This window comes from Ammospiza nelsoni, chromosome 5, assembly GCF_027579445.1.
Source record: "Ammospiza nelsoni isolate bAmmNel1 chromosome 5, bAmmNel1.pri, whole genome shotgun sequence".
Classification (NCBI taxonomy): Eukaryota; Metazoa; Chordata; class Aves; order Passeriformes; family Passerellidae; genus Ammospiza; species Ammospiza nelsoni.
Window position 1 is genome coordinate 58,341,023 of NC_080637.1, and position 19,094 is coordinate 58,360,116.

At 40.4% G+C, this 19,094-nt stretch overlaps 1 long non-coding RNA gene across 1 annotated transcript; it reads left to right on the plus strand.

The window, feature by feature from the left end:
* Positions 1-8,288: 8,288 nt before the first annotated feature.
* LOC132073969 (uncharacterized) lies at positions 8,289-17,696 on the plus strand. The gene is made up of 2 exons (XR_009418550.1): positions 8,289-8,432; positions 16,916-17,696. It is a non-coding gene; the product is annotated as an uncharacterized LOC132073969 (long non-coding RNA).
* Positions 17,697-19,094: the final 1,398 nt, after the last annotated feature.

Genomic DNA, 19,094 nt, shown 5'->3' on the forward strand with positions numbered 1-19,094 from the left:
GGGTGCAGGGGGACACGGGGGTGACCCAGGGAAGGTCCCTTCCCTGACAGGTCCCTACACCTGCCTGGTGTATTTCTCAGAGGCACCGAGCACGCACAGCTTCCCTCGGCTTCGAAATCAGGCCATCGTAGAATCATAAATATATAATATTGCACTCCTATGATATTATGAGTAGAGAGCAAGAGAGTTAAACGCATGCATTGAGGAGAGGCAAATTACATGTAAAGGGCTTTACTGCACAACTGCAGAGCGATTCTCAAATGAAAAAATTTCAAATCCTTACAAGAATAAATTTAATTCCTGCTCGTAAGTTCCCGTATCGCCTGCTAGGCAAGCAAGCGTGCTGGATATCGAGCAACGATTAGTGGAGTTACATCTGGGTTGGGTACACATGGTGACTTACTGCTGATCAAACAGCAGTCTGAAAATCCCGAGCTGGAAAATACCCATTCTGGACAGAATAATTGTACTTTCCACATCTCTTCCAGGTCAGGGTGGAACAGAGAGCCCTGGGAAGCGTTCTGGAGGAAAGGAAAGAAGCCATCGAGCTCCGCACACGGTCCTGTACTGCCGAGCAGAGCCAAACTCACACTCAGGCTCTGCCCGGGCCAGGGGGACCCCACGAGAAGTTGCCGTGCCCTGAGCAGAGGCTCAGAACTCCAAAACTGGACCTGAAAACCTTCCCCCACAGCTTCCATTGCTGGCAAAACATACGTATTTATCTTGAAAGTTTGCTTCTTGACCTGTCAGCGCTTTTGCAACAATATAAATGTGCTTGGGAAATTTTTGATCGGCCTAATGGTTAGGACCTATTAGAAGCTGCAGAACATATTCACAATCAATTCACTTATTCAGATGCATGAATGCAAGCTTAGAAAAGTAATTACAGGCACCTTTTTTTGGAAATCTTGAGGCTGTGTGGTTTCCCCACGGGAAATATGAGTAATAAATTCCTACTTAAAAAAAAAAAAGTAAGAAAGAAGAAAATATGCTTAGCATTGTTCTTATTTATTTTTGTCTTTAATATTAAAAATTGTTGATTAAATGTTCCAGGTGAGGCAAGGGTGGCTGGATGCAAATCCTTAATTTTCACAGAAAAATGAAAATCCTCAATTTCAACTATTCCTTAAAAGAACAATAAGAAAGATTTGATATTGATAATTTAGATCTTCTTTTCACTTTTTAAATTTTAGTTGTCTTTTGTAAGAGAAATGGATTTTTCTTTTTTGGTGAACGTGTAAACAGCTGGTCAGTATTAGCAGATCTGGCCATTTTTCTCTTTCTACTGAGAGTTAATGTATCTATAGAGTTAACATCATATCTATACACATTAAATACATCTGGTTTAGGTTTAAAATATTTTATTAAAAAATAATTTATTATCCTCTATTGTTACAAAATGGTGAACAGTACTTGACATTTTTAGTTGTTTATGATTTGCATCAAGTTGTCTTTGTATAAAAACTGACATTCGACTAAAATTTATTTGAGGTCACTTAAAATTGTTCATTAAAACTATCTTAAAATGCTTGATGCATTTCAAAAGTATCTTTGCATTTTAAAATATTTTATGAAATAACTGAAATAATGGCCCCTAGAAGGGGAATTAAATTGGAGGCTTCCGGTAGCCATGGCTTTGACAATCTTAGAGAAAGAAGATCTTATCCTCTCACACTTGGTTTTAGCTGTAGATTGACAGAGGAAAATAGGCAATCTTACTTTTTCCTCTCTAATGTTGGTTTTTCAGCTTTAATAGTCCTTAACTGAACTACTCAAATGGATTGAAACAAAGATATTTACCCTGCCTGCAAAAGAAACTGCAGCTCTCAAAAATTGCTTTCCTGCATCAGTTACATCCTGTTCCATCTGCTTAGCCAAGGCACTCAGTCAGGCTGGTGGTGTCACCCTCTGAAGCTCAGGAACAGCAAACATCTCTTTATGTCAGTTGAAGAGACAATGTTACATGATTTTTTTGTGTTTTTAATAAAAAAATTTTGGAGAAGATACTGTGGAATTATGTTGTCCAGCAAGGACAATCCCTATTTGTGGGCATTTTAATCAAATTCTGGATAATGAAGCAAGGGACCCCTAAATAGTTAGCTTTGGTTGTACAGATTGTTACTTCAAGGTGGAAGGGCTTTTATGTATCATTTCTGAATTATTATTTTTGAAGATGGAAAATGCTCTATGCGAGCACTTAGGCAGCAACAGACAAAAATTAATTTCAACTGATAGGGGAGGAAATGATCCTCTTATCTGAAGTGAAAGGCAGTTGGACAAATGAAGTTCAGACGATCACTGGGGAAGGCAGAAATAGATAATAAACATAAACCTGTATAGCAGTGCATCATTTCGGCTGAGTTTTTGTACTTGATTTGGCTTCTTGCTGGTTGGCAACTATTCATGTGTAGTTTAAATTCAACTTGTGCTTCAAAACCACCCATAAATGAACAATCCAGCCCAGTTTAGGATTTTTTTTAGTGTTTCTTGAGCAGTTTTTCCAGATAAGAGTTAGTGCAGACTTCTGTCAGCACAGTGTCAGAGCAGAAGAGGAGCAGTAGATCACAGCTGAGTGACAGCCTCCAGCTCTGAAACGTGCCATCCATCCCCTCGCAGGTTCTCTGTTCCCCATCACTTCTGGGACATGTCAGACTTCCTGCACATGCCCTGCAGAGCTCGTCTGTGCCTGTGCACTCCAGCCTGCACCTCCCAGGTGCTTTCCTGAGACATCAGATGGAATGCACGAGTGCAAGGAGCAGCTGATCCACACAGTCTGGGTGGTCTCTGCCAGGACAGGAGGGTATGTGGTGCACCTGTGCTCTGAGGCATGGCTGCATGTCCATGAAACTCGGACAAATACAGAGGAACATCAGGTTGTGCCTGGGCATGGTTATCACACAGAGAGAATGATGTGTTGTCCAGGATGGAAAGATCTGTTCCTCAGGCAGTGGAGCTTCACACTGCTAACATGCACACAAGAATAAAAGTTTAAAGGGTTTTTTTGCTAAATTTTAATATTTTCCACAGAAATTTGGAAGTGGGTCTGATGAATGACTAATAACGCATTGTCATTTCTTTAGTGAGGAGGAGGTCTCTAACCTGTGTGATATTTTTAAGCTAATAAATAAATAGCTAATGCTTAACACTAAACTTACCAATCAAATCAGTCTGGTGTTGTATTGCAGTAAACCTTAGCGATCTCCTTTCAGCTGGGGTTAGGTGTTCCCTGCAAATCCTCATAAAATGCAGAGCTGTGGTACTCTGCCTGTGGGGAAAAAGCCTGGAGCCACATAGTGATGTATCTGTTCAGCAGTGTGAGACAGAAATTCCCTGTTCACAGCCCTGCACAGTCAACATTGCCTGCTGGTAAACTTTAAATTGCCCGAGTTGCTTAATGTCGTGATTAAAAGCCATTTGTTTCTTTCTTGTCCTATGCTGTGTTTGGCAAAACAGAAGGAACAAAAGTCTCACAATTGCTTGCATACCCAGCAAACAATTGCACATTGCCCAATTGTATGGGTTTTTCTTGTTCTTAAAAATATGGTCTAATAATACTATAGATACCAGAGGACCTTTTCATTTCCCCATTGTGAGCAAAATGAAAAGCTGAAGTCTTGAATACCAAAGTGCAATTCTGTGACTTGTGAAACTGAGTAGGTATATCCAGCAGCTACTGAAAAATGATGGGACAAAACCTCAAACATGCCATCATTGTTTCTTCCCAAAGATGCCAATAAAAAAGGCTTTGGAATAATATTCAGCTTTTAATTAAGACAAATGAGAAATGTCACAAATAATGTGCATTACAGGACACAACAAAATCATGTGGAATTTCTCCTGTAGAATTTCTCCTTAAACACTGATGTAATTCCAAGTCTCATTTAACATGAGTTTTTCTTGAACTTTACTGCTATGTCAGAGGCTGAGATACTGCAAATGACTCTAAAACCTGAATAGCAGTTGCTTATGTTCCTAATAGTAAGATAAAATATCTACATCCTCTTGTATTAAAAATAGAAAATGAAGTAGAGAAAAAAAAAAAACAAAATATTTGCATTTTGAAAACTGTAGAAATATACATTTCGAATGGCACTAAAAGATGAGCTGCTTCTCAGTGTTGTAAATGAAAAAAAATTACTGGGAGGCCATCTATAGCAATAAAAGGGTTTTTATTTGGCTGGTTGGTTTCTATCAGTGATATGTATTCTTCAGCTGAGGGGAAAAAGTCCATTTCAACAATCAAGTGGACATATTTGTGCTCCTATTTTAGGAACATATTCCTTTTATAGGCATTAAACACAGTTTACTATTGGAAAATTTTCATTTATTACATCTGCTTCATGTAGGGTCTTTCATGTAAACATTATAAAAAGGATTTAGTGTTGGATTTAGAAGTTGGGGTTTGGGTTTTTTCCCCTTTGTTCTCATTTTGTATTTTATTTCTTTGGAGAACTCTTTTTTTTCCCCCTTTCAGGAAATTTCACATAATCTTTTCCATTCGTCATCAGCCAGGTTGCTGATTACCAGAGTAACTGCCAAGCTTTCAACTCCTTGTCATCAATGGGCTGTGAATGACAGACAGCATTAATGTTGGCAAGCTCCCACTCTCCTTTTTGCCTTTCCCAAATGTAATTAAACTGCACTAATACAGCAAAAGAAAAGCTGCAGCTTTATTTTACTCACCCTAATAACATAACAATTAAATCAGAGAAGCACACAATTCAGTCAAATAAACCCATCATGACAAGGAAATTCAGAGGTAAGGGAAGTGTGGATCTATCATTTAGTGAGAAACATGAGCAGTCATCCTTCCCTTTCCTGGCACTCCAGTGACTGCAGTGTTTGACCTTCGGCGAGACGAGTCCAGCATCCAGGAGCCACTTTCTTACAGCTGGGGAAAGGCCTCCAGGGTTTCCCCTTCTGTTGCACCTTTGGGTTAACCATAAAGGGAATGATTAGCTTCTCCCACAAGTGATCTGCTGTCCCCCACGTAGGGGATGGCTGGATAAGGAACAAGAAGGTTGGGGGTCAGAATATATAGTCTGGACAGCACTGCACGCCTTGGCCACCAGAAGGACGTGGCATTCTCCTGAGCTTTGAGGAAGCCTTGAGTCTTAGGCTTAATGTCTGTAGTGGCTAGAGGACAGCCAGGAGTCAGGAAGAGGCAAAAACCAGAGTCCTCAGAGTCCTAACCTCACTTGCAGGTCACTGTGGAAATCTGTGGAATGCACATACACCACTGAAGCAGATAAACTATCAGGAGATGAATATATATATATATATGTTTCTCTGGATCAAGGCCAGTGAAGAAGTTACTGGCTCATGGAAAAGCAATGGAATTTCCCCATAAACCTCTCATTTCTTGCAGCAGTGTTCTAGGATGGGAAGCAAGCACTCCTAAGGAGGCTGAGAACTGCCTGCCATGAGCTCTGTTAGCACAGCTCTGAGGCTGGCAAGAGAGCCTGTCTCGTCCTTCAAGACATCCTTAAAAGTAACACAGTTGGCTTACAAGACAAAGCAAATTTACAGTAATGCAGAGGAATAGTTTGACTAAATGCTGACAGAAGAAAATAAAGGCTGTTACACAACTATCCAGAAACAAGGGGCACCATATTCAAAATGCAAAAGCCAGAACCCTCCTCAGCCTGTATTTGACCATACCCTTAGGCCAGCCTGGCTAAACAGACTAAGTCTGTCTGCTTGTGCAATTTGGGTGAATCATGGTGACTGTTAGCTGACAGGTGGTACCTTATAAATCCAGCCTGTGCCAAATTCTCTGAGGAACTGTTCAGTACATACTGTAAGTAAATATGTAAGTTCTGTGGAGTAAGTCATTTACAACTCTGAACAAATTGTCCTACAATACCAAAAGCAGCTCAATATGATGATAATTTTCCAGAGGAAGAAAACTTTGGCTGAAATAATATTTTAGACAAAGTTTAAAGCAGGATTTTTTGTAGGTCTAGAGCTGGGGTGATTTTTTGATATGCCTGCTAATGTGGCTAAAGTGGAGTGAAAAGCAAAAAGGAAAAAAGGGAGGCATGTAAAACATAAAAATGTAAACCCACTGGAGAAAAAGCATAGTTGTATAGTGGAAACACTAAAGAGATGGACTTGGAGGTTTCTGTTCTGTTAGATTTGTTCTGATACAGTACTGTTGCTTTAAGCAGCCAGTTGCAAAATGGCCCAAAAGACCTTTTGGTTGAGTGTCATGATTTTCTACTTGATTCAGCAAAGATCAAGGCTGCAGTGTTCCAAGCCAGCTCCAGGCCCTCAGAGGGAGAAACAGCACATCAAACACCCACCTCATCTGTTTTTGCCATCAAGCAAAGAAAGAAGAGGCCACAAAGGACATGGAAAAAACATATCAGAAGGGCATAACTGAGCCTTCAGCTGTTCTTGTGTGTCAACCATAATTCTTGTTATAAAAAAAAAAAAAAAAACATGGCAGATTTGGTTCCTGTGTAGAAACTACCCTGAGCACTTTAAAAGGTTTGCTCTGAGTTTCCATGAATAGATGATTCCCAAGACTCCGTAAAAATTTAATCTGATTTTCAGACTGAATACTAAGTGAAGATTGGCAATGGAAATTGGCCCTAAAAATGAGAGAAAATGCTTTTACTGCAAGCAAGGTTTGCAGCATTCAATGTGGTGGCCTTTGATTGTCATAGTGGGCAGCTATATTTAAGGCATTGCTAACAGAGGCTTTGGTCCAGGACTACTCCTGGCTTACTCACTGCACCTAAATAACACCCTGGGCATATGTTGGTATCTTTGAACAAAATAAGATATATTTACAAATTGGTTGGGATCAATCCAAAGCTGCTGGCCTGAAACTGCACCCAAAGCAATGGGGATTGTGTTAAAAAGAATGAATTTAGGACTGGCACATATAACAGCGGGGAGGGAAATTCTACTCTTAGGATCTATGGACACCAGAGAGCTTCCCAGAGACTTCCAGATGTGCAGTTTTGAGGAACTTTAATCCTACCAGAAAAAGTTTTTCCTGTTTTCTTGCAATATCACATAACATTTGCATAAACAATGTTATTTCAATGGTCATTGTGTGATTTACTATTCAGAGATGAAATGGTTCTTTTGACTTTTTCTGTGTTAACTGACCAGGGCTGCAAATCTCATTTTCAATTAGACACAGATGCTACTGTTTATGGACTGGGTATTGATACAAGAATTAAAATTACTGAAGAGGATGACAGCCTATTAAGAGTCAAAGGTGAACTCTTACAGGAAAATTTATCTTATGTTCTGTAAGAGGTAAAAACTGTAGAATATGTTCACAGCTACTTGTAGGAAAGAGGTTTCTGGTGTAATGGACCAGCAGTGGTTCATCAGATTCAGAACCAGAGGGGCAACTTACTTCCACCACAGACTGGAATAAGGGGAGCTATGGTTTTGTAATAACCCAAAAGCATGGACTGAGGCTTTAACATTGACGGCATTGATGTCTTGTCCAAATAACTTCATTGTGGGATTGATTGCAAATGCCAGCCTGAACAAAAAAGGAGCAAAGAATTGATTGTTCGGGGCAATGAGCACGTGTGGGGAGAGGTGATTTTTTCCTCCTCGCCTGTATTTTTCAGAAGTGCTAATCCAGTGGAACAGTTGCTCCAGGGATTCCCAAGAAACTGAGTGATTCCCACAGAGGGAATCTGCTACCAGAGTACTGTGCCATTTGCAACAGCCATCCTGGAATACAATCTGTCCCAGTGTGAGTGAAAACTCCTGAGGTTTTTTTCACCTGAGTGAAAACTGCATTCACAGTGGAACGGCTCAGAGTTTACCATCAAGTTCTGTATAAAAGATGAGAGGAAAGCAGTAGACTATAAGATTTATTAGCTAGCTCTAGATCTACTGAAAAAGAATGATGTAGTGCAATGTCATCATTTGAAAACTGCTGGAAATTTTGAGGTGTTGTAAAGTAGTATCATCTCCTTTGCATGTGTTACAAATGGATGCAGAATTTGCTAGGAACCATTGAGACATAGGAAAAGCCTCTCTTGAGCAGGATTTTGCTAAGCAGCTCTTCCTGATATTTTCAATAAGGGCTAGTATTTATTATTTGCTTGGGAATTTTGCAGTAGTTCCCAAAATTACATAGAGATCACTTGGGAAGGCATTGTTAGGGCCCTGATTGCACTAATAAGTCTTAATGTCCCTGATTAGCCCCACCTGAGCCCTCTACCCACAATCCTTGAGAGACCAGGAGCTCTATTTAAGCTCAGCCTCAGCATGTCATTCTGTTTTTAATCTTTGCTGGACAAGTTATAGGCTAGAGCCCTGCTATGCAGCCAGATTTGAAGTTGTGCTCTGGCTTCCTAGCTTGACATGAACCTGCCTCATCATCGCAGTTTTGCCTTAGGACTCGGATTCTTCACTGGACCCGGCCACCATCTCTGGATTTGTGCCTACAGGTATTCTAAAGTTCTGTGGGATGGGGCTGGGCCAGTGAGGCACCTGCCTTGGTGGCCTCAGCATTTCCCTTGGCTCACCTTCCTTTAGGAAACAGCCCTGCCCAGGTTGCATCCTCACAGACACAAAGTAGTGCAGAACGTAACAGAGGATTAATTAGAGATGAAATTTTGGGGTGAGTCATACACAGGTCAGGAAAAATGTTTTGATTTGAAAGTGTTTGAGTAGATTATGAGACTCTAAGAAAAGTATTAAATATCTGCCATCTCAGTGCAACAACTTCTGATAAGATAGTGGAGGAATTCAGAGTGGATGCTAGCAATTCAGCTGACTTTCTTATCAAAAAGAGGCAGAAATTAGTGTTTTGTGCTCCTTTTGAAGCTGTAGGAGCGTGGGCTAGTGCTCCTCACTCTTGATTGGGGGTTGAAGACTTTGGAAAATCTTCTACCTGGAATTTTTTGTGGACATTCAGAAGCCCATAATTCCAAAGGGAGGAAAATGTCCTATGCTTGCTGGATATGTTTAAATACAGCCTGTTTTAAATGAGACTATCCACTGCTGATGTTCTGAGTGTGTAAGCCAGAAGTACTCCCCTACTCTTGGGTGTGGGTGCTGTGCTGAGACAAGAGCCAGAGCACACGAGCCCTTCATTCAAAGGAAGCTTGGAGTTTCTCAGCTGTGGAGATCAGGACTGCAGGGTGTGCCAGAGATGACTCTTTTTCAGTAGCAACAGTGTCATTCCTCAGATAAAGAGGATTTGTTAAAAGCATCTTAGGCACTGTTTGATTTTACTGGATCTAAGATAGTTCCTAAGTTTCTGGCAAACTTTGGAGATTATCATGTCCTCCCCACAGAACACATCACAGATGGAACTACTTGGAACTGGGAGTTTGAGTCCCTATCACTGCTTTGTGAAGTCAATGCTCATTTTATCTGTGATAATCACTGAGCAGCTGAATGGTTTGGGGAACTTCCAGTTCAGAAGAATTCCTGAAAATATCTCACTTAGATTTGATTTGGACTGGAATCAAATCTGAAAAGCCCCCTCAAATTTCCATTGAACTGCAAATCTTACTTTTGAGCCAAATTTGATTGGAAAACTTAAACTGGATATGGCCCTGCATGGATCTGATGTGAATGCAAGTAGTGTCACTGGAGATAATTCGGGGTTCAGCCCTGGATATAAATTGTCATGTCCAACTGACACCATTTCCAGGGTTAAGATTGTTCCTTTCCCTTTTTCATCCTAAAATTTGAGGGAGTACTTGTCAATCTCAAAATTGCAAAGGCTCTTTCAGTAAGAAGCTGCTGCCCCTGCCCACCCCTCATTAGGACATAATGTGTGGGGTGCCACAGCCAGAAATTTCTGCTCATACACCTGACACTACTCAGGAGCCTTGAGTCATGTGTCCCTGCAGGCAGCCTGAAAGAGACCTGGGCAGGGAGTGAAAAACTCCAAAGACAGGTGTGCTGAGCTACAATTTGTAGTAGCATATGAAAACCCCAATAGATAGGATATCATCTGATAGATACTATAGATCTATACTATAGAGAGCTGCTTAAAATTATGTAATTTGTATTGAATCCTCTAGAAAGTCTCCTTGACTTTCATTTCCTTTTGAAGGTGACATAGAGATGTCAGCCTTGTGTCCTAAGCTGCTGTGATGAGTAAGTGAAGTTAACAGATAGGGCTGTGAATTGTCTTGAATTGGATCCTAGAGCCTCCCTTATAATTCTAGTAAGCCATAAGGAGCTGTAAAGCTTCTCCAAGAAACACAACAGTAGAAGTGATGAAGATTTCAATCCAAACAAAGTTATTTGTCCAGAATCAAAGATACAAAGAGTCTTGTTTGAGTTCCCTTCTGCTGAGGCCAACAGGGTGACATCAGAGAAATAGCTGACCAACCAGTTCCTCCTCCAGCTGGAGCAACCTGCAGTGGCCAAATTGTGAGTCAGCAGGTAGCAGGTGTTATAACACACACGTGTAACTTGCTAAAATAATTTTCACTGTTTAGGAACTAGTTTCTTTTATTCACTGCATGGATCTCATCATCTTGCTGTTTGCAAATGGACAGTAAGGAAGAAAAAAATGTTGGCACAGGGAGATGTGGATCCTTTCACACTAAAGTTAAGGAACAGGGACAAGCACAAAGGAAAATTCCACAGTAGGAACTTTTTTTATTCCTGGTGCCAAGAAAAAGCATGAAAGATAATACTATGAAGGTTGGAAAATAGGAATCTCATGCCCCTGATGTTAGAACCTCGGAAATAATGTGTCAAAGATGTTGGAACATTTATAATACAATCTTTTACTGTTTCAATGTCATCAACATGTTGTTCTTGCTATTTTCTGAGACAAGAGATTTTATTGAGTCAATTTGTCTTCAACATGTTAAATGTACTGTGTGTAGGAGGGCAAGCTAACCTTATTTATAAAGTATTACAAGGGAGAATGCTAACTCACATTTGCACTCTTGAAAACTGTACTTCTTCTGACAGAAAATACCACACGTTCAACACCCATGCAGGTGTGAGAATACTGTTTCTTAAAAGAATGGCTTTTACAAAGAAGTAGTATACTGGAGGGTAACCTGGTTGTGGGGTTGAAGATACACAGACGCATTTATTTGGCTCTTGTCACTTTGCTTAAACTGCTCTCAGACCAGATACTCATCCATCTTCCCTACACAAGTTATCTCTCAGAATAAGACCCTAAGATACCTTTTCTTGCTAATCCTGAAGTATTGGTCCCGTTTCTGCTTCATGCATTGATTTAATCTTCTCAGCTCCATCTTTTTTTACTTTATTTTTTGTTGCTCTTTGTGATGTACAGGAAGAATTTTTTCTGTTTTTCTGCCTTAGTGTTAATTTTGTTACCCCTTTCCTGCAGGTTTTGATAGAGCAAATGATACTCAACCCTTTGCATTTTGCTTGTCTTTAATCCTGGCCACTTTATACCTGCTGTGTTGACCCCAAGGGTCTGAGTTGTCCAGTCTGGTCCTTCTGACTGAGTTGGCTTTTTGTCACTGTCTGGTAAAACCTGTGCAGTACAACATCCCTCTCTGCTGCTGTAGATACTCAAATCCAGCTGGAAGTTGGGCTACTTTGTGCTAATTCCATATTTTGCAGCAATATTCAAGAGACGCCACCTCTCTAAGAATTCCTTCTGACTGAGGTGCTCTTCCTGCAGGTGATCTCCATAGTACTGAACTTCCATGGCTGTTCTTTTCATGTCCCCTTTCCCACCTGGCAGCTGCCAAACACCTTTGGTATTTTCCGTGTTACTTCTCCTATATGCCTCCTTCCTGTGCACACACACAGAGCTGAGATTGTGACTGTGTGTATTCCTGTACCTACGTTCCCTGATAATTTCCTGCAATCTGTTTGAGATCAGTGGTTGTTTATTTGAAACTTCACCCTGAAAATCTAATTTAAATATATGCTCTTTACATTTTTAACTTTTGCCCTTTTCATTTTTCCCAGCACAGACTTCCCTTCTCAAGGCAGATCATTTCTCCAGTCTCATCTTTTTCAAGCCTTCCTTTTTGTTTTCTAAGCAGCTTTGTATTTCCTCCACTTTCAATGGCTCTTGGTCAAACCTCAACACATACATTTCTGCAGAGTAGTCATCCCATATAATTAAAATATCTAACAACCTTTTTACAACTTAGCAAAGGTAGGGTTTGGTAATGATTAATTAATCCTTAAATGCCTTCCTGTTTCTGAGAGGGATGCCATATGTTTGACTTCCCCCCCTTCAAGCAGAGGTGACATAGCTGCTTTTGCTAATCATGTGAAAGGTGGTATCATATGCAGAGAGAGGATAACAAGCAGGCTGAAGCCAAACAAGTCTAAGGGGTTCACAACTTGAGAGGCATGGTCTGACACCTCTCTCCTTTTCTTCCCTGCTCTGCCAAATATTTCTTCAAAACATGACTGGCTTCTTCTCTTGCTAAAATAGGGGTCCTTGCCATACTGTGTCTCATGTCATAGATACTACAATCTGTTCTCCTTTGGCTTTATAACAGCAACCTTGCTTATTCAAGCTAAGCCACTAGAAACCACAGTCCTTGGATGTCAGTCCCAAAGCTCAGTCTCTCTTTCCCTCTCCACTTTAAATTGTTGTATCAGTTTTCACACTGAGCAGAACGTCATCAGTTGCCTTTCAGCACTCAATGCCTGTCTGGTGACATTTCTGTCAGCTTGAACCCAGCAAACACTCTGCTTCTACAAACTGGTATGGACCATCCTCCTTCCCTGCTCTCTTAAACCAAGCCCATGTGCCTGGAACATTGTGCTTGGTGTTGTGCCTTGCGGCCTCACTTAGCAGCTGCACTGCAGGAATTTCATTCTTCTGAATCTTGCCACTAAAGATATCAAATGTCCAAAATAAACAGTCCAGCCCTTAAATATCAAAACTTGGCTGGTGCTTTGTGGAGATGTACATCTTATTATTCACTGTGGTGTCCCAAGGAAGAGCAATCTCTGACTGAAAACTTTGTCATGGTTGAGATGTTTGCATGGTCACTCATCTAAAAATATCCTAATCTAAAGAACCCTCTCTTCCTCAACAGAGATATTGGTTATGTTTCTGGTCACTTAATTCGCTAATGCTTGAAAATTTTGGTTGATCTGGAGCCTTGCTGCCTGGCAAATTTGTTAAAAACTGTTAATGACTTCTGGAGGTACTCTGGGAGATAGATGTGCATGTGCACATTGAGAACATGACTGCACAGGTGAAAACACTAGAAAGAAGTTTTTAATGTTTGTGAACGCGATTTTTATCTGTTTTGTTACACACCCTGTTTATCTCCCCTCACTGACATACCTGATAATGTTGCCTCACTTTTTACTGTTTTCATTGGGTGTAATGCTTTCTTATACCACCACTCCCTTAAGATTCCATGGGTTTAAGGTTACAGGTGGCATGAGATTTCCTTCTCCTGTCTTCTGTGGCTCAGATCATGGCCTGCAAAAATACCATGTGTATGTACCCTGTGAACACATAAAATAATGCAAAAAACTGCTTTCAAGGAGCTCTACAAGTTTGTGTGTTTGAGGATATTTTAACTTAGCACAAGGCAGTTGAAAAAACAGTTCTGTACCAATGTGTATAGATGGAGAAGTTGGATACTTCTCTCAGTTTTATTGCGTTTCTTGAAAGAACAAGGAGCTCTGGTTGCAGAGGTCACATCTGTATCTGCATTTTGGACAGTGGCAAGCACTCAATACAGTTATTGGTACATGGGCAGGACAATTCACAAATAGGGATGCCTTAATAACATTTCTATACAGAATTTGGGCACTCTGTTAAGGTCCTCTAGGGTTCACACAATGTGAATTCATTTGGCAATAATGTTGGGAACTTTGTAAAAGTGAGACTCCCAATCAACTACCAAAACTCTCACTTGAGACCTAAACTTTGGATATTATTCAAAACACAAAGCAAAATGGGCTGAGAAGCACACTTGTAGCTGTTGAAATAGGTCTGGAAGTTGGAAGAATCTTCACTTAGTTTCAGTGATGCAAATCCTTTAAAAGGCAAGAGCTCAGTGCACTGGATCAGGAAATATTTGAGTTATTCCTCTAAAGTGGATGAAATGACAGTGGCATAAAAGTATCTTTTTGATAACTGATGGTGTTAGGGTTATAGATAAAGTGTACTTGCACTACGAATGCATGACTTGTAATGGGACAGTGTGAAATGAAGTCTGTCCCCATACTGTAACCTTCATGTTTTTGGATTTTACTCTGAATGTAATGAATTAGAGCTAGGTTTGTCTAAATCTGAACAATAACAAGTGACTTAGTTAAAATTCAGGGTAAAAGAAGAAAACATGGAGTTGCAGTGTCCCTGTAAGCTCTATGGAGCAGGCTTTAATTCTTTCTCAGCACTTGCACCATGCCTAGATTAATAGAAGGACCCTAATTATGGATCTGGAACAAGAGAATAGAAGATAAATTAATCTTCAAGAGACCCAAATCACAAAGCAATAGCATCTGAGAGGAAAATGTCATTAAACAAGCTGCAAACATGCTGAAATTAAATCTGCTAAGGGGATGCTTAGTCAGAAGATTTTACAAAGTTGGGTGCTTTGTCTACAAAATTTCTACTACATTCTGCATGTATATTAGGCAATGATTTACAGATTCCTAAATTTGTTGTTTGTTAAATTCTTTTCCTAATTACTCTCCTAATTTTGTTTCATTACTTCCCACATTGTTAAACCACATAAAAGAACATCTACAAAATGAATTGTGTTTATCACTATCCAAAAAGAAAGTATAAAAAAACCCCTAGACCTGTTAATTCTGCAGCTGGTGAGGCACCTGTGCTGTAGCAAAGTCACCACAGAGGAAGATTCTCTGGTCTAGACTCAGTTCCACCAATAAGTGATTCTGGGTGCAACTTTCATTGATGTTAACATCAGAACTCAGTGTTTAGTAACTTGTTTTGAGTAATGAAATCTTATGCCTTGATCTACTTTGACAAAAAAGGAACTGAATGAAGAATAGAATAAATAAGCTTTTTTTTCCCTGAAAAAACCCACTCTAAAGGGATGATGAAAAAGGAGCATAAACAAACTACTGGGAGAGGGAAAATATATCTAAATTGGAGATTTGAGTTGCTGCACAAAGGATTTCTAAGCAATGTTCAGATGTGCCCTTAAACTTTTTCTTGTACCTAAAGTCCCTGTGAGGTAAACCTGAGTTTGTACTTTTGATGCTTGGTTCTGGAGAGGTTAATGGATTCTCTGCTTTCCAGGAAAAGCCCTACATAGAAAGAAGATATTTTGGAATACACCTACCTTCAAATCCCCTTTCGTATTTTTTCTTTTTCTCCAAAATTGTCCTAACCATTAAACCACACAAGGCCAAATAATAGCCTCAACTTCATTTAAACAATTTTCCTTATGAATCTGGCCACTTCTTTCCAAATCTTCATTCCTCAGAAACAAAACACTTCAGGTCAAACTAAATGTTTCCTTTCACTTGAAAAGGAATATTTTCCCTTTCCTTAAAGTTAAAAGTATAACTGTGGGTCATTCTGAAGCCAACTGTATATTAGATTCAGCTACCAAAATCATTTATTAGCACAGCTCTACGGCAGGGTGTTTTTCATGGCAAATTAACAACTCTAGTGTGCCTTAGGACCTTTGGATGAATGGGTTTATACAACTGGAAGGGATCATTAGGTCTATTTAATTTGCCTTTAGTAAAACGATGGAGGAAATAATCAGCATATTAAACATACATGAAATATTTTTGGAATGTGTAGTCTGTTGGAAAGGAATGAATAGTTTGTGTTATTAGCTGGAAAATGAAGTATATATAATGCACTGTGTGTGGCTGTCATCAAACCCTTACTAGGAGTGCAAGACTGAATGTGCTATTCTTACCTTCTTCTTTCCTGCTTTGTTTGTGGCTTTGGCAGAACAAAAAAAGACCTGGATAAAATGAGAGAGATTGTTTTTCATTTTTCATGATTGCGTTTGAGGTGCTGTCTTCAGCATGAAGACACAATATAAGCTTTTCATTCATTATTTGCATTAGAGTAGGGCATGGCAGCCTAGGCTGGTATCTAATCTCCACCTCTAGGCACTCTGTGCTCGTGGGGAGGAAGGGTCTCTGCATCTGAGGAGTTTATGATAAAACAGCTGTGGCAAATGATGAGGGGTGAACAAAGCCACAGGGGAGGAACCCTGTGTTCACCCTGCACCTGGAACATCATGCCAGTGCTTGCTTTCTGCCCTGCTGCCTCCCCTGATCCCTGATGGATGTGCATCCTTATTGGAAGAGTGTGATACATGAGTCACTACAAAGTGCACACGTACATACCTGTGCTATTTTAACTTTATTGTGACAGAAATTTAAAAATAAATATATTCCTTTCACCTCCCAAATGTGACCTGGCAAGAACATTCATTTTAAAAAGCTGGTGGTAATGCCATACAAGATATTAATCAGCCTTCAATCCATACCCTTTGTAAGAGAAAATGGGATGGTACATGCCTAGTTTTATTTTATTGCAGTATTTTAACAACAGATGCAATGCTGCCTTTGTTATTATCCTTTATTCCTCAGACAGTGTTCCCCCTCCTAATTATTACTTGTCGTCTTCAGTAAGATTGAGAAATGGCATTTTTTTGAGCTCAGGTAAATATCAAAGCAATCTTACTTGTAACGATAGAGCTGCTTTCACCAGGGAGTGAAGTGTAATGAACTAAAAAAGGAATTTAATATGCTTTCCAAATTAAATAATGTATTAATTTCTGCTGAACAGTGGTCCCCAGCCCCCTTGAAAACAGTGGGTCTTGTATAAATACCTGCAGAGTTTGAGGGTGGTTTGGCAATCAGTAGCCAAGAAGCAAAAGGCAGATCAGGGCCATCTCCTTCAGCTCAAAGTTGCCCGTGATACCCTCGGGTGGGCTTTACCCAGGGCTCTCTGTGGGGACTCTGGGCTGTGTCCTTTGTCTCTCCCCAGGTTTTGCTCCTTTCCTGCTGGCAGTGGAGGACGTCACTGACCCCACTCCCACTGTGTGAGCTCCAGGCTTGCTCTCCTGCCATCCATCACAAAGTGCAGCGTCTTCCTTGCTGGAATCAGGATTTTACCTCCCCCTCAAAAATGGCCGGGTTTCAGCTTTTGTGATAGCAGAGAACTGTTTGAATATAGAAATTCTAAAGGTTTGAAAATCAAAGGCATATTTAAAAACAGGCAATTTTTCTTTTGTATTTCCTTAAGGCAGATACTCTTTTGTTTCAGGTACGTGTTTATTTAAAGGGAATGGGAGAAGATAAGGAACTCATTCAGCTCAGTAGTTCTAACCTCTTTGAGAATTCTTTAGGATTGTGCTGAAAAATCAGTGCATTGAATGATTTCTTTTTTCCCCAGGCAACATTTTTTTTTCCTATCTGAAACATAATTTTATACTTCAGAAAAGGACCAAAAAAATCCAAACAATTTTAGGTAGAATTTAGTGATTTCTCTCTGTAGCATGGCTTATGGTCATTAAAAGCAGCATTTCTGAGAGCAAGTGTGGGCACAGAAACCTTTATTCCATCGCTCTCTACAGAATAACCATAATTAAGGCATTCTTATCTAGGTAGAGAGAAAGAGACTCCCAGAAGTGTTAAGAAATAAAAGAAAAGGCCCTGAAACTGAGAAATTTCCAGGCTATTGCTGAAACAGTGGAACTCCCAGAGCTGGCCAGAAATTTGTTGTTTAGGAACTACTTAAAAAATAAAATCTTATTTTGTTCATTAAACTCAAATCTGTTTCATTTAAATTAATACTTAATGAGTGAAATCATCTTTTTCACTCCAGGAAAAAAAGCATGGATGCACTTCACAGGCTTGACTTTTCAGCTGTATTACATTTCTCTGTATATTACTCCTATTATTTGAGAACAAGTCAGTAGTACTCATAGATATGCTTTGTTTTTTTAGACCGAGGTGACAAAATACCTTTTTTTTTTTTTCATTAAAAGATAAACAAGAAGCTGTTTCAATCCGAACTCAGAACCAGCTATTCATCACGGTTTTTGAAGAAAAACACTAAGTTCTCCTGCACCACAACGATGACTTGAGGAGCGCTCACATTCACACGTTCTTCCTAATATTTGGAATCAAGGTCAAAAATAAGAATATGTAAAAAAACATGTTATTTAAGACATTTACCTTTTTTTTTTTTTTAACAGGCTTTTAGAAATATTTCGTCTGGAGAAAGATATTGGGAAGGCATTTCCTGAGAAATGTACTGACCTTTAGTTTCCTTTTACACTCCGTTTTTTACTCGGTTTTCGCCCCGCTTCTCCGCGGCCCCGGCCCCATCCGGCGGCGGCGCCTGAGGCGGCGCGGGCGGGGCGGCGGCGCCCCCTCGTGGCGGGCGGCGGGAGCGGCCGCTCGGCCTCACCCGGCCCGGGCCTTCCCCTCACGGCGAGGCCGCGAGTGGTGCCTGCCGAAGGAGCGCTCGTTCGGGTGTTGGCGCTGGGAAATTCTTCACCGAAAGGGTAGCGAAGCGTTGGGACAGGCTGCCCAGGGAAGGGTTTGATTTGCCAACCGTCAGAGTGTTCCCGAAACTCGTGGATGTGGTGCTTAGTGTCTGGTAAAATTCACAACACTGCAGGTTTATGTCGAAAAGGGAGACAGAAGACTTACTCGAACATTATTCGAATAAAGGAAGAGGTCATGGGGTCTCTCTCTCAAATTGTTGGGGGATGCAGCCCCCTTTTTATCCTCATTTCCCAGACACATTACCCTCTTCCTTCCCCCACTGGCTGATATATGTGGAAAGCAGAGATTTCCCAAATCACCTACTCTGTGCCCCCCTCTAATATGCACTGCCCCCTTTATTCCCCCTCATATAACAAAACAGTATTCATAATTCTATTAGGTCTTTGTTCTTTTCCTCTAAGTTGAGGAATTTTACTCAGCCTTGGCTAAGCAGCACTCTGTGTCAATTAGCCATATTTTCTAGAACTGACCGTTTCTTCCATTAGTTCCCTATCTGCAAGTTCCTGGCCCTATCTACAAGCAGATTGCCATGGTTTGTTTGTAGCACATTCACCTTATCATTCCATTAGGGACATGCTCTGGTGGTGGGGCTGTCATTGCGAGGTTGCTGGTTGGACTCAATGACCTGGGAGGTCTTTTCCAACCTTACT